Here is a 12,807-nt window from a genome sequence, read left to right as displayed (position 1 = left end):
ACCTTGGAGTGTCCCGTGTGTGTCTGTGTGACAGTGTACTGGTGACTGATCTGTGCCATGTCTCTCAGCCACTCTGATGTGCTCCGGATTGACACCTTTGAATGTTTGGTGCAGCAGAACAAATTCAACCTGATCTACCACAGTAGGTTGTTATCCCCTTATTCAATGACGGAATTCATGGACGTCAAATGGCAATGAATAGAACATGGATTAATGTAAATATGTGAGCTGCCTTCTGCAATTAGTCATCGCAAGTGAGGATGAACAGATCTCTTATGGGATCCTTCCACAGTATCTCTCAAAAGTATTTAGTTCAAATTGGTTATAAAGATTTCACTCCTGATCATTTTTTTTATCATTATTAATTTTAGTGAGTCTTTATGTCAGATTGAACTCGGGCTTGCACTATGCTCAGAATTTGAAAAGCAACCACCTTAGTCAGTTGAGCCACAATCAACTGTGACGGTGTCTTTTCTTTGTAGTGAACTCGTTACTTTTGTGCTCCACAAAATATTGTAAAGTATTAATAAATGAAAGATAGAATACAAAGTACAGGGATAAACCTTTATTTTCTGTCTACTCCGTTTTAATTAAATCAGAACAAAGAAAACATTTAAAGACAAATGAGGCTTGTTTTCAATTTATTTCTTTTTTTTTAAACTACAACATTAGGGTCATGAAACCCCAAACATCGGGCTATTAAATGTGATCTCAAGAAAAGATGAAGGTTAATTATAATACTAATAACAGGAGCAATAATAATGATACAGTGTAAAAGTGAATATTCATTGAAAGAGCCGGCGATCCAAGAGTGAGGCGTCTTATTGCTATCGTATAGTACATTCTGCCTGTCGGCGTTAGTTTTATATATATATATATATATATATATATATATATATATATATATATATATATATACACAACAACAGCACTCTTTTCTCCTCTCCCACCACTCCTTCACAAGCGTAGTCCTCCTCCTCCTGACCATGGCCCTCTGAGTGGTGGTGGCTGGCCCTTTTTATACCCCACTCGGAAGCGTTCCAGGTGCTTGATCACCTGGTCCTAATTGCATTTCCGGGTGGGGCTGAAGATTCGACCAGCCGGGCTGCAGACTCCATGCAGCTCCCCCTAGCGGCCATCCGAGCCCCCAACCAGGCTGTGGAGGACTCCATCTCCCATGGAGCCATGTGCCAGGTTGGGGAATCATCGTCTGCCAGGGATGCTGCCACCAAGTGTCCCGGGGGAGGTATTGAAGTTTCCATGGCTGCTCCCCTGGAACAGATGCAGCAGGGGCATCCCTGCCAGGCATGGGACCCAGCTGTCCTTCACAATATATATATATTTTTTTAGACATCAGAGACAGGAAGCCGCTGATGAACCCTTGTCTTCATTGCCAGCCTGTAGCAGCAAAAAAGTAAAAGCAACAGAGTTTTAACAGACGTCATTGAATTTGATCATGAGTTTGTGTAACGTTAATGAAAATGGCCAGGAGGTATCACTAGAGATGTGAGTGTCAAATGCTTCGAAGCTTCAATACGATTTCTGACACAATTGCTTCAAATGTTTTGATGCTTCGTGAGACTTCACTCCACCCATCACTACTAAAAACTATCTTCCTAAAATTGCACTGAAGGTTTCCTTCATAAATTTCACAGCTTCCTTCATTTTTCATGTAAACCAGCAGGGTCTAGGGCTGCCAACCTTACAGACTTCAGCCACTTTTGTGTCAAGTATTCAAGAGACAGCCTTTGTTACTGATGTTCTGAGATGTGCCATTTCCAGACTCCATGTCCTCAAGTTTGCCACAGATGTGGGATTAAAATCTTCGAGGTTGAGGCATATCTCAACCTGAATTTCATTAGGTACTCTACAACATTACATATCTGGGTTTCTTGTATCTATCCAGCTAATACTGTAGGATGCTTAAGCTGTAACTCAACACCAAATGATGATTAGTTGACAGCTCAGCACCTTCCTTTATTTGAGCGTCCAGAACCTACATCCTCAGATCAAAAGATGCAACAAAAAAAATATATCACTATTTTGGTCTAAACAATCTCTTACAAGGTGTACTCATTAAAAACATAAGTGTTTGCCATACAAAGCCATTGAGTGGCACAGACTTACAACCACTATTTATTGCCTCAATTCAGCTCAGACAGGTTGAATGTACAGAGACATCCTGGATGAAAACCTGCTCCAGAGTGCTCTTGACCTCAGACTGGGGCAACGGTTCATCTTTCAGCAGGACAACGACCTTAAGCACACAGCCAAGATATCAAAGGAGTGGCTTCAGGACAACTCTGTGCATGTCCTTGAGTGGCCCAGCCAGAGCCCAGACTTGAATTCGATTGAACATCTCTGGAGAGATCTTAAAATGGCTGTGCACCGATGCTTTCCATCCAACCTGATGGAGCTTGACAGGTGCTGCAAAGAGGAATGGGCGAAACTGGCCAAGGATAGGTGTGCCAAGCTTGTGGCATCATATTCAAAAAGACTTGAGGCTGTAATTGCTGCCAAAGGTGCATCAACAAAGTACTGAGCAATGGCTGTGAATACTGGAGTTGTGAATACTTATGTACATGTGATTTCTCAGTTTTTTTAAATTTTAATAAATTTGCAAAAAACTCAAGTAAACTTTTTTCACGTTATCATTATGGGGTGTTGTGTGTAGAATTCTGAGGAAAAAAATGAATTTAATCCATTTTGGAATAAGGCTGTAATATAACAAAATGTGGAAAAAGTGATGCGCTGTGAATACTTTCCAGATGCACTGTAAAAAGATTAGGTAAATCGTGCAACCTTTTTATGCAATGCTTAATTTTTTTCAAAACCATACATCATATAGTCTACATCTATAAATATAATTTTTTCGTCTTCATTTAGGAGAATACAACGATACTCTCGTGTCAATGTAACATGTATATGTCAAACAACATATATTGTCTACATCCGCTGTGGTAAAAACAGTAGTAGTAGTTCAGTTGTATGGAGCTTGTTAATTATCCTGATTAGGTGGCTCAATGGTACTGCAACTGTCTCTCAGCAAAAACACCAGAGGTTCGCGTCGTTGATCCTCCTCTTGTGAAAAGTTTTTTTTTTTCTATTCCTCCATTTAACAAAAAATTCCAACTTGGACGGATAGCAAGCAAATTGAGCCATCGAGGGAAGGTTGGGTCAGGGGGCACATGTCCCTAATTATATTGTGTATGTAAAGAGTTTCACTGTAAAACAATAAGCTTCATATTTGAGTGTTTGGAGACCCTGGTGTCATACTGAATTTGTATTGTAGAAAAACAAACTACTGTCCAGCATGCTGAAATGTGTCTTTTTGTTTCTGATCGCTATATGGCACTTAAATCTTGGGACAATTCGCTATAAACAGTTTCAGCCAATCAGCGCCTTCTTAACATGCAGAATGACAGTGTGAACCTTTATTGTAGTGGCGCGGCATCTTCATTTCATTCACTTATATTTTGTTGTTAGACAACTGTTAAGTGCTGCTTGAGCTACCGTTTAGTACAACAGGTGGCCTACTTAGTTCTTAAATTGATATTGAAATGCACACACAAGCCTCCTAAATTATTTATTAAAATGCCTACATTTACAGTGTTTTAGGAAGTCGTAGTTTTTACTTGTTCCAGTTATTATGAATTATAATTTCTCTTCATGTCACATATTATTCGTTACTACTTACGAGTCCCGCATCATTGAAATTCTGTTTTATGTTCTGTATATGCAAACTTTTTAAAAGGAGCGTTAATTGAATTGACTATAGCAGACTTGTCATCTTCTTAAAATGACTTTATTTGTTTGATATTGGCAATTAATCATAAGGTCAAAAATCAAGGAGGATATGAGTTTGTATGGACTGTGCTGTTTCTTTTTTTTTCGTGATATTGTGTCAGTAGAGAGTGCGTGACATTAACAACGCATTCTATCCTAAATGACAATGCACACGCTTTTTATATTTCCTAAAAGCCAATGTGTCACAGTTTGCTCATTAATATATTTTGACAGTGTATTTTAATGAGAATTACTATAAACATATTACCCATGTTCATTTCCCATGTAGATATGTAACATTTGGTGAGAATAAATAAAAAAGTAACAACACATGTAATAGTTAGGTTGCATTGTTTATGATTAACAAAACTCATTATTTATCTGAAATGTTCTACTTTGTATTTTTATGTTTGGCAATGGAATGCTTCAGTATACAGTTGACTTATTCTCCGTTGCATTTGCCCCCAGTCTAACTGAGGGATGGAAGACGAGCTCACATAATGGGAGACAAGGCACCTCCTCACCCTGATGCCCAGGCTCTTCTCATAAATTTTCCTATCTTGTGCTTTTTCTCAGTCCTGCCAGTTTACTATTATTATTATTATTATGAAACACATATGTAGAGGAAATGTGTGTATTATTTTATGTGTATGAAAAGAAGGATGGTAAAGTCTTAAATGAAACTCAGTGTTGATTCTTTGGGTAACAAGACAGGTAAGGAGCAGGGAACGTTAAACATGTCAGTGACTGCAGGAGATTGTGTAACTGGAAGATGGTTTAAGAGTACAGAAATGACAAAAGCTTAGTCTTTCAATAATTCTATTTACATAAATAATTTACTCTGTTGTGCTGCAGTTCAGAGGACTACTTATTTACCCCCATTGCAGCCTTTGATAAGATGCATGCATAAGGAAAGGATGTTGTTGTCAAAGTCTGGTGTTTTTTTTTTTTTTTTTTTAAGTTTGGCTCCAGATGTGCTTATCCAGCTGTTCCAGCTTATCAGTACTTGAGTGATCTTTATGTCCACCTCTGGATGATTTCACAAGGTTTCTTTTCAACTTTTTTTGCCTTGTTAATGCAGAAATCCCGCAGCTTTCCCTAAATTGCAGAAAACACTGTCGATTGCACTGATTCTGTTTTAAAGACAGTTGTGATTAGTTACACAGCACACACTTTTACTCACATTGCTTTTTAGAAATCAATAATACATATCAGCTACAGATCTGGGAATCACTGAATAGCAAAACGTTTAATGAGGATTGTCTTGCGCATATATTGGTGTAATGGCCATGTTGGCTTTAGTGAAGCATTTGTTAGCCTCTCTGATATGATCGACATGGCGTAGAATAAATTCTGGATTGTTAAAATATGTGCTGCCTTACACAAAATATGCTCATCAATTTGTTACAGATTCTAGGTGGATGCGATTCCACACCAAGGAATGAGGTGCCCCATGTGAATCATTCATAATGTCTCCTAAACGTATTTGTAAACTTACAGACAAGCACTACATAAATGTTTTTTTTTTTTTTTTTAAATAAATCCTTTGTAACTTTGGGCATGGAGCTTACACGAGCCCCAATTAGAATTCGAACTCACGTCAGCACACCTTACCGATGCAACACGGACAACTGCTTTTCCGCATTGAGCCAAAGAAGTTCAGTAGACGAGTACCTGACCAAATCAGCTGCTGACTGCGCAGATATCAATGATGTCATTACACTAGCGTGCCTCAAAATCACATGACAGGTGCATTTGAAACAAGCCTTGAAGCGGCGCTTCGAAAGCTTGACACTGTGTCAAAACGTCAGTTTTATTAAGGTCCATCACTAGTTTTTAGATTTGTTTAAAAGGTATTGGTTGGTCAAGAAGGCACCATAAAGCTAAGAGTAATCCCCAGCAATAAAAAAATCCAGTAGCCTAATTAGTTTCAGTCTAACCCATACAAGTAAGTAGGATGTTGTCCAGACTGGTAAATTTGAGCTTCTCTGGGCAATCTTGTCAGAAGGTTGACTCCAGAATCTGTTGTACACCACCTTTAGTTAAAGCAGAGACAGCAGCATCAGGACAAGACAATTGTGTCCCCTTCTCTGGCTGAAGTCTCTGTTGTGCTGGGTCACATCCAGGTAAAACGAGAATCTAATAATGATGCCTTCAGACACTTCCTGTAATTAAAGGAGACAGAATGGTAGCATAAGGGTCAATGAACTGATGATTGTTCAACCTTAAGCAGGACAAAAACAGTGAAGAAAAAAAAGTAGTCTTGTCACACAACCAGATTTCTTTTCTTCTGTTTATAGTTTTTAAGAGTTAGAGTTGTAGACTATTTATTTTTATTTAGTGCCCAATCAACATACTATCTAAAGAAAATAAACGCATACAATGTTTTAAACAAAGTGATATAACAACGTGTACAATCTATATATATAATTCACTAAGCCAGGAGACAAGTAGCCGACCATGGAAAGCACGCCGGAAGGGGCGTGGATTCACTAAACCACCGACAAGTAAGACGCCAATGGCGCACGCAGGAAGGAGCCACGGCCACCAACTCTTAGACCATTGGATACGACGAAAAAATCACAGTCACGCCCACCAACTCGGACGCGACACCTCGAAAAACATGCCGTCATTTCTGTTTGTCTGTGCCACATTCCACTTGCAGCTCTGAGTTACGTTGACTTTACATTAGTCAACCTCAGTGGAATCTTGGTTCACACAGAGGCAGCACGAGAGACAGAGCCGCGCGCGCGCACGCACACACACACACACAGAGGCAACGCCAGAGAGAGACAGAAGCATACACAGGCAGCGCGTGAGAGAGAGCCACGCACACACACAGAGGCAGCGCCACAGAGAGACAGAGGCACACACAGGCAGCGCAAGAGAGAGCCGCGCAATCCTTTAAAACTGAAGTTAAAACACAATGAAGGAAGCAGTCTTTAAAAATCAATAAGCTGTGTGCCTCTTTTTCATTAGCGTCTCACCTGCTTCAGGCCCTGCAACAGTCGAGACGCTCTCTCTCCAGCTGGCCTTCTCTGTGCCTGACTCCACTACTGTCAGTCGCCTGATTAAAAATGGCCTTTTCAATGTGAGCTATGGACCCGCTATACCACAGGAACACATTGCCTTCGAGCCTGCTCTCGCTCACTCTAACGTACCGGCGTTCTCTCTCTCTCCTCACTCACTCACACACTGCACAGGGGAGAAATGCCCGAAGCACGAGTCTACACTGTGAGTGCGATGATTATTTATTTAAAAATGGGCTTTTGAAGGGGAGCTGTGGACCCGCTATACCACAGGATCACCTGTGACATTGCCTTCACATTGTTTTCCTTTTATTTATAATCCTGTTGAGGAGATCAGACACCCAGGCAAACAACATTAAATAATCAATAGCTCCAACTACTTTGCCCGCCCCCACTCCTCACTCGAGTCGGTTTCGTCACTGTTCAGCAGTGTTTGCCAAACTCAGTCCTGGTGAACCCCTGTGGCTGCAGGGTTTTGTTCCAACCAGATTCCTAATCATTAATGCTGGTGAAACTCATCCGGGATAAGTCGGTTTTTCAAACGCAGCCGTGTAGCAGATTAGTCTAGCAAGATGTAATAATCCGAGATGAATGCGCACCCTCGCGCTGAGTGAAAAGCCAATATATATTGAGTCTACAAAACATGATCACTAAGTCTTTGATAGGCTGCAACAAAATAATGAAAGAACGGGCGCATTTTTTTCACACAAGCTGAGTGAGTGGGTGTTAGTTAGTTAATTAGCAACTCGAAGGATTAAAAAACATTGAAAAAGCGGCGCGGATTGGTTTGCAGCGTGTAAAAGAGTTTGTTTGTCGCGGATAATTTGCTATCCACACACGGACGAACCGGGAAGCGAACCCACAATCTTCCACTGTCTCCTTACTGCAAAGCAGCCGTACTACTACACCGCCACAAGGCAGTTAAACAATGCACCGGGCAACACATGTTCATTTTTTCCCCTGTGCTTAAAAGACATTAAAAAACTGTTTCTCAACTGTGACTCCCGAACTCAGTACGCGAAAAGCGGCCAGAATCGCAAACAACAATCAAAACTCTACGTGACTCACAAGTAGTGATGGGCCGTTCTATACTAAGGTTTCAACACTGTGTCGAGCTTTCGAAGCACTGCAGATTTTAATACTTGATCGAATAATGACATCTGTGATTTAAGGATTTCACATTTTCTTTCTCAAATGTGCTTACCTATATCATGGCAAAGTACAGGGATAAACCTTTATTTTCTGTCTACTCCGTTTTAATTAAGACAGACCAGACAAAACATTTAAGGCTATTAAATGTGATCTCAAGAAAAGATCAGGGTTAATTATAATACTAATAACAGGAGCGATTATAATGATACAGTGCAAAAGTAAATACTAATTGAAAGAGCCGGAAATGCATGAGGTGAGGAGTCTTATTTTGTTTAACTCTTGCTATTGTATAGTGCATTCTGCCTGTCGGCATTAGTTATATTTATATTTTTTAGACATCAGACACTAGAAGCTACTGACGAACCCTTCTCTTCGTTGTCAGTCTGTAGCTACGAAAAAATAAAAGCAATACGACTTTTAACAGACGTCATTGAAGTGTATCATAAGTTTCTGTAACGTTAATGAAAATGGCCAGAAGGTGTCACGTGACAGGTGAGTGTCAAATGCTTCGAAGCGTCTATACGATTTCCGACACAATTGCTTCAAACGTGTTGATGCTTCTCAAGGCTTCACCCCGCCCATCACTACTCACAAGTTACTGAACGAGAAATCAGCAGACTAGCATGACGAATGGGGCGTAATGGGCGTCCTTCCCCTCTCCTCCGGATTTTTCAAATGTTAATTTTTTCCCTGTGCTTAAAAATCATTAAAAAAGCGGTCTGATTATGCGGCGTATGGTACGCCGCGGGTTGGCTAGTAACAATATAATGTACAAGTTACTTGCTGTAATGTATAAAGTATAATTCACTCATCTTTCTTTGGAAAAGATCTATTAAAATAATTATTTTCAAGCAAATGAGAAAACTGGTAAGTATGAGGTCCTCATTGATTATGATGGATGAATGTAATGAAAATAAAGAGCTCATAAAAGAAAATAACAAAAATAAATAGTCAAAAAATTTGTTGTACAAAATGTGAAAAGAAACAATATTAAAACGTGTATAATCTGATTTGTTGCATTAGATAGACTGGTTTTCCTTTTTATGCCTTTTTGTAATTAAACATATCTTCCTCTTTTCCTACAGGCTACATATCCAAACAAGTCTATGAGCAAAAATCTCAACACAAAGGACAGAAGGTTAGCACATACTCCTATCGAGGACCAGTATAACGGCCCTTCTTTTGACAGAACAGTTGCCTGTGAGAGGAAAAGCTGCCAAGTTTCTGGTTTATTTGTTTTTAAAGAAAAAGAAGCCTGTCCAGCAGTCCAGCAAAAGACTGACAAATCAAGCTGCAGTTTTACCCCTGCCATCAAAGGTAGCACATCAGATACGGGCACGATCTGCCAGAAGACACCTAGCCCAGTAGTTGATATAGAACATTATCCAAAAGATTCTTCCCATCAGCATGAGAGATCAGTCATGTCTAGGCAGCATACAATTTTTATGGGTAGGCTTGGGCAGCCTCCAAGGGGACCCCTCTCATTGCACATGTACAGCAGGAAGAATGTTTTTCTTCAACACACTTTACAGACTGCAGATCTACCAACATTCAGTCAACAGGATGTATAAATGGCTACAGCATTAAATGCTTCCTTGATGTCACTAACATAAATGAAGACAACTGGAAAAACTGAATTAGGGCATGTGGCACATGCTTCTTTGTAGAAATTTCTATATCTTAAAACGTTGCTGTTTAGAAAAAATCATCCTGACAGGCCATTTTTCTCTAAAAGATTATCCAACACAACAACAAACCATATATCTGTTTATAAAAATGATAAAGAAAACAACGTGCAAATGCACCTGTTGTTGACAACAAATAGAAATGGTCCTTGTTAAGGAGTTCAGGTTTCATTGTCACCTTCTAATAGTTGTGTGAACTATTACATAATGACTATCATTTTTAAGTCCACAGGGATATAAGGCATACAATTCACTAAAAGCCTGTTAAAACCCTTAGCACCTTGATTTTAAGTAAATGGTTAATATGTAAAAAAAATACTCAAAAAAATCAAATTTATCTTTCACACTGATTATTAAAATGTTTACATGTCAGTGTATCTATGCAGCATGGAAACACACACAACCATTTCTTACAGGGCATATTTTCTAATTGTAACATGATCACCAGCTAAAGATCTGCCAAAATTTGAACTGTTTTTCCCTGCCATTACTGTTTCTTCTATCACAGCCCTTGTGTGGTAACTGTACATATATCAGCTGTGATGAGAAAATAAAATGTAATGGCAAAAGTGCTGCTATTATTGGCCTTTTAAGATGATGAACACTTTAACCCCTTTGTCAACTGAAAATGGGGTTTTAAGTAAATTAGCTTTTAAGTAAAGAACTATTTAAATAGACATAGGATTAAATATAAGGATATAATCATTCTTATCATATGTACATTTTGATACCAATTTCTGCAGTACAAAATGTGATTTATAAGAGAACAAATGACTATTCTTGTACATGTTTTAAAACATTTTTAGGTTTTTTTATACAGAAAATGTGTACAGATAGTTTAAGTATAGCAACATTGTGCATTAATTATTTGCTTGAAATCAAAAACTTGTAAATATAAAGGGTTAATTAGTATTGCATTTTACCCACCAAAATCATAATTCAATTTTATTGTTCTAATCGTCACTATTCTGATCCTAAATGCAACTATGTCTGAAAAATAGTCCAATGTGTCTTTCTGAAGGGCATGCTAAGGTGATGGAAACCGTCAAATATAAATTCTATCCCTCGGGCCCTTTGTTCCAGTTTTCATACAGCAGGAAAACTTGAATTTTTCAAATAATGTTACAGTTTACAATGTTTAAAAAGTGCTCCAAAATGTCTGTACAGTCAGTCATGTTAACATATTTAGCAGATGACTTTACTCACCCTACATTGTGTATTTGTGTGTGTGTATATATATATATATATATATATATATATATATATAAACAAAACAGCCATTTTAAATCAGTGATAGGGTTATAATTGTTAGTCTAATTTGGGGAAAATTGTGAAATTTTGATGAAGCATTTAAAAATAATCCAAATTAACTGAATTTTATGTGGTAAAGTAGTGAGACTAATGATTCAAGCAGAGTACTGTATCTTGTGTCTGGGGAATAAGGGGCCTACTATTAATACAACCAAGAAAAAGGTGAAAAATCTACATAATCTTACGTAAAGTCATGGTTAAAGGTGCAATACAAAAACTTTTTACAGGCTGAAACATTAAGCAACAATAGCTAACAAGCTGTTTTCATGTAAGTACAATAATAGATTACAACTAAACAAAAAAAGCTTAAATGTTGCAAGTAATCTGTTCATTTTTGAAGAGATCCAGTGATTTTTTCCTTTCAATACATTTTTAATTAAAACCTGTGGCACACATGAAAAATGCAAAATTTTAAACAGTTTTAACATCACCTTATTTTACAGCATATACTATCAAAGACATTTGATCTTTTTCTATTTTCAAAATATGCATTTTTAATGGAGACTTGGAAAGTGGCCAGTCTGAATTAGATAGCAGATGCAAATTAGCATGGATAGATATGTATATCAGCATGGAAAATATAAATTTAGAAATGACAGTGTTACATTATATTTTGAAATCGCAGTCACTCCAGTCTTTCTTGTGAAGTATACTACTAGTTTAAACATTTCACTGACACTCACCTTGCCAATGTAAAATATTTAAACGCATATTACTTTGTTTTACATGCCATCGTCTATTTACCTTTCAATCACACAATTGAAACAATTTTTAAAATACCTTACTGACTTAGAAAAACAGAATATGAATTGCTTTCTGAGTAAACAAGGAAAAGTATGTATAACTTTTTTCTTTGTGAACTGCTTTCAGATACATTGCGATATTGATACCTAAACATTATTGGTGTTTTCACATTGTGGTTCAAATTCAAAAAGGCTTATAAATGAAAGCTTTGAAGGGCAATGAAACTTTCTAATGTATTTATTTTTATTAAAATATGATAGTCCTGTGGCACAATTTATAACTTGTGATTTTTCCCAAAATCAAGACAGTCTGTGAGTTTAAAGCTGCAAAATAACTGTCTCACTGTACAAAATGTTACATTATTTCTGTGGTAAAGATATATTTTTGTATATTATTTTAGTGAATTGGGAATCACTTCTTCAAATACAAGGTGTTTGACAAATGTTATAAGGAATATTTTGTCTTATACCATTCATCAAAAATGTTTTTCACCCAAAAACTATACAGAAAAAGTGATCAGGTAATATAAGAAATAAACGATAAACGGTAATTCTGTTTCTTAAAATAATTATATAATTTATATCACTGAATTATTATTAGGAGACTGCTGAAGAAAGAAGTGGCCTGAGTACTTAGAAGTGCTTAATGCCAAAGATGCATACTGAAAGGTGGAATAATGGTTATATCTAAAGACAAAATTATTTGCCAATCACATTATCGGTCCTTTAAGTTTAAGTAGGAATAAACAACACATACTAATGAAGCATAGTTTATACTGTATTGAAAAAAGTCAGTATCTTTAAAATATAAAGGAACACAGCCGAACACATTATTAAAGAACAAATGTACTCCTACTGTTTGGTTTGACATACAAAAAGTTTAAATTACCTTTATAATACACAGGTGACACTGCATTTAATTAGTTTTACATGTTTGCCTGACAAATTGTATGACTAAATTCCACTCAAAGTTAAAGCCAAAATGTTTCCTCTTAGATATGATTTACTACAGTGTGGCAGCTTATGTTGTCACTTAATCAATGATAACTTTACCAGACCAAACATTAATTGGTAATTCATACAGAAAACAGGTGTAGTATG

General features: G+C 37.4%; 1 protein-coding gene across 2 annotated transcripts in view; it reads left to right on the top strand.

The window, feature by feature from the left end:
• Positions 1-10,859, top strand: part of ccser1 (coiled-coil serine-rich protein 1) — a 1,824,576-nt gene extending 1,813,717 nt beyond the window's left edge. For both annotated transcript variants that reach the window (XM_051927646.1, XM_051927645.1), the window contains exon 11: positions 9,053-10,859. The gene's annotated coding sequence lies outside the window, so the exon portion shown is untranslated. The remainder of the gene's footprint in view (positions 1-9,052) is intronic.
• The last annotated feature ends 1,948 nt before the right edge of the window (positions 10,860-12,807 follow it).

Source organism: Erpetoichthys calabaricus, chromosome 5, assembly GCF_900747795.2.
Source record: "Erpetoichthys calabaricus chromosome 5, fErpCal1.3, whole genome shotgun sequence".
In the NCBI taxonomy this organism is placed as follows: Eukaryota; Metazoa; Chordata; class Cladistia; order Polypteriformes; family Polypteridae; genus Erpetoichthys; species Erpetoichthys calabaricus.
Note: the sequence above shows the minus strand (reverse complement) of the source record. Positions and strands in the feature narration are given on the sequence as shown.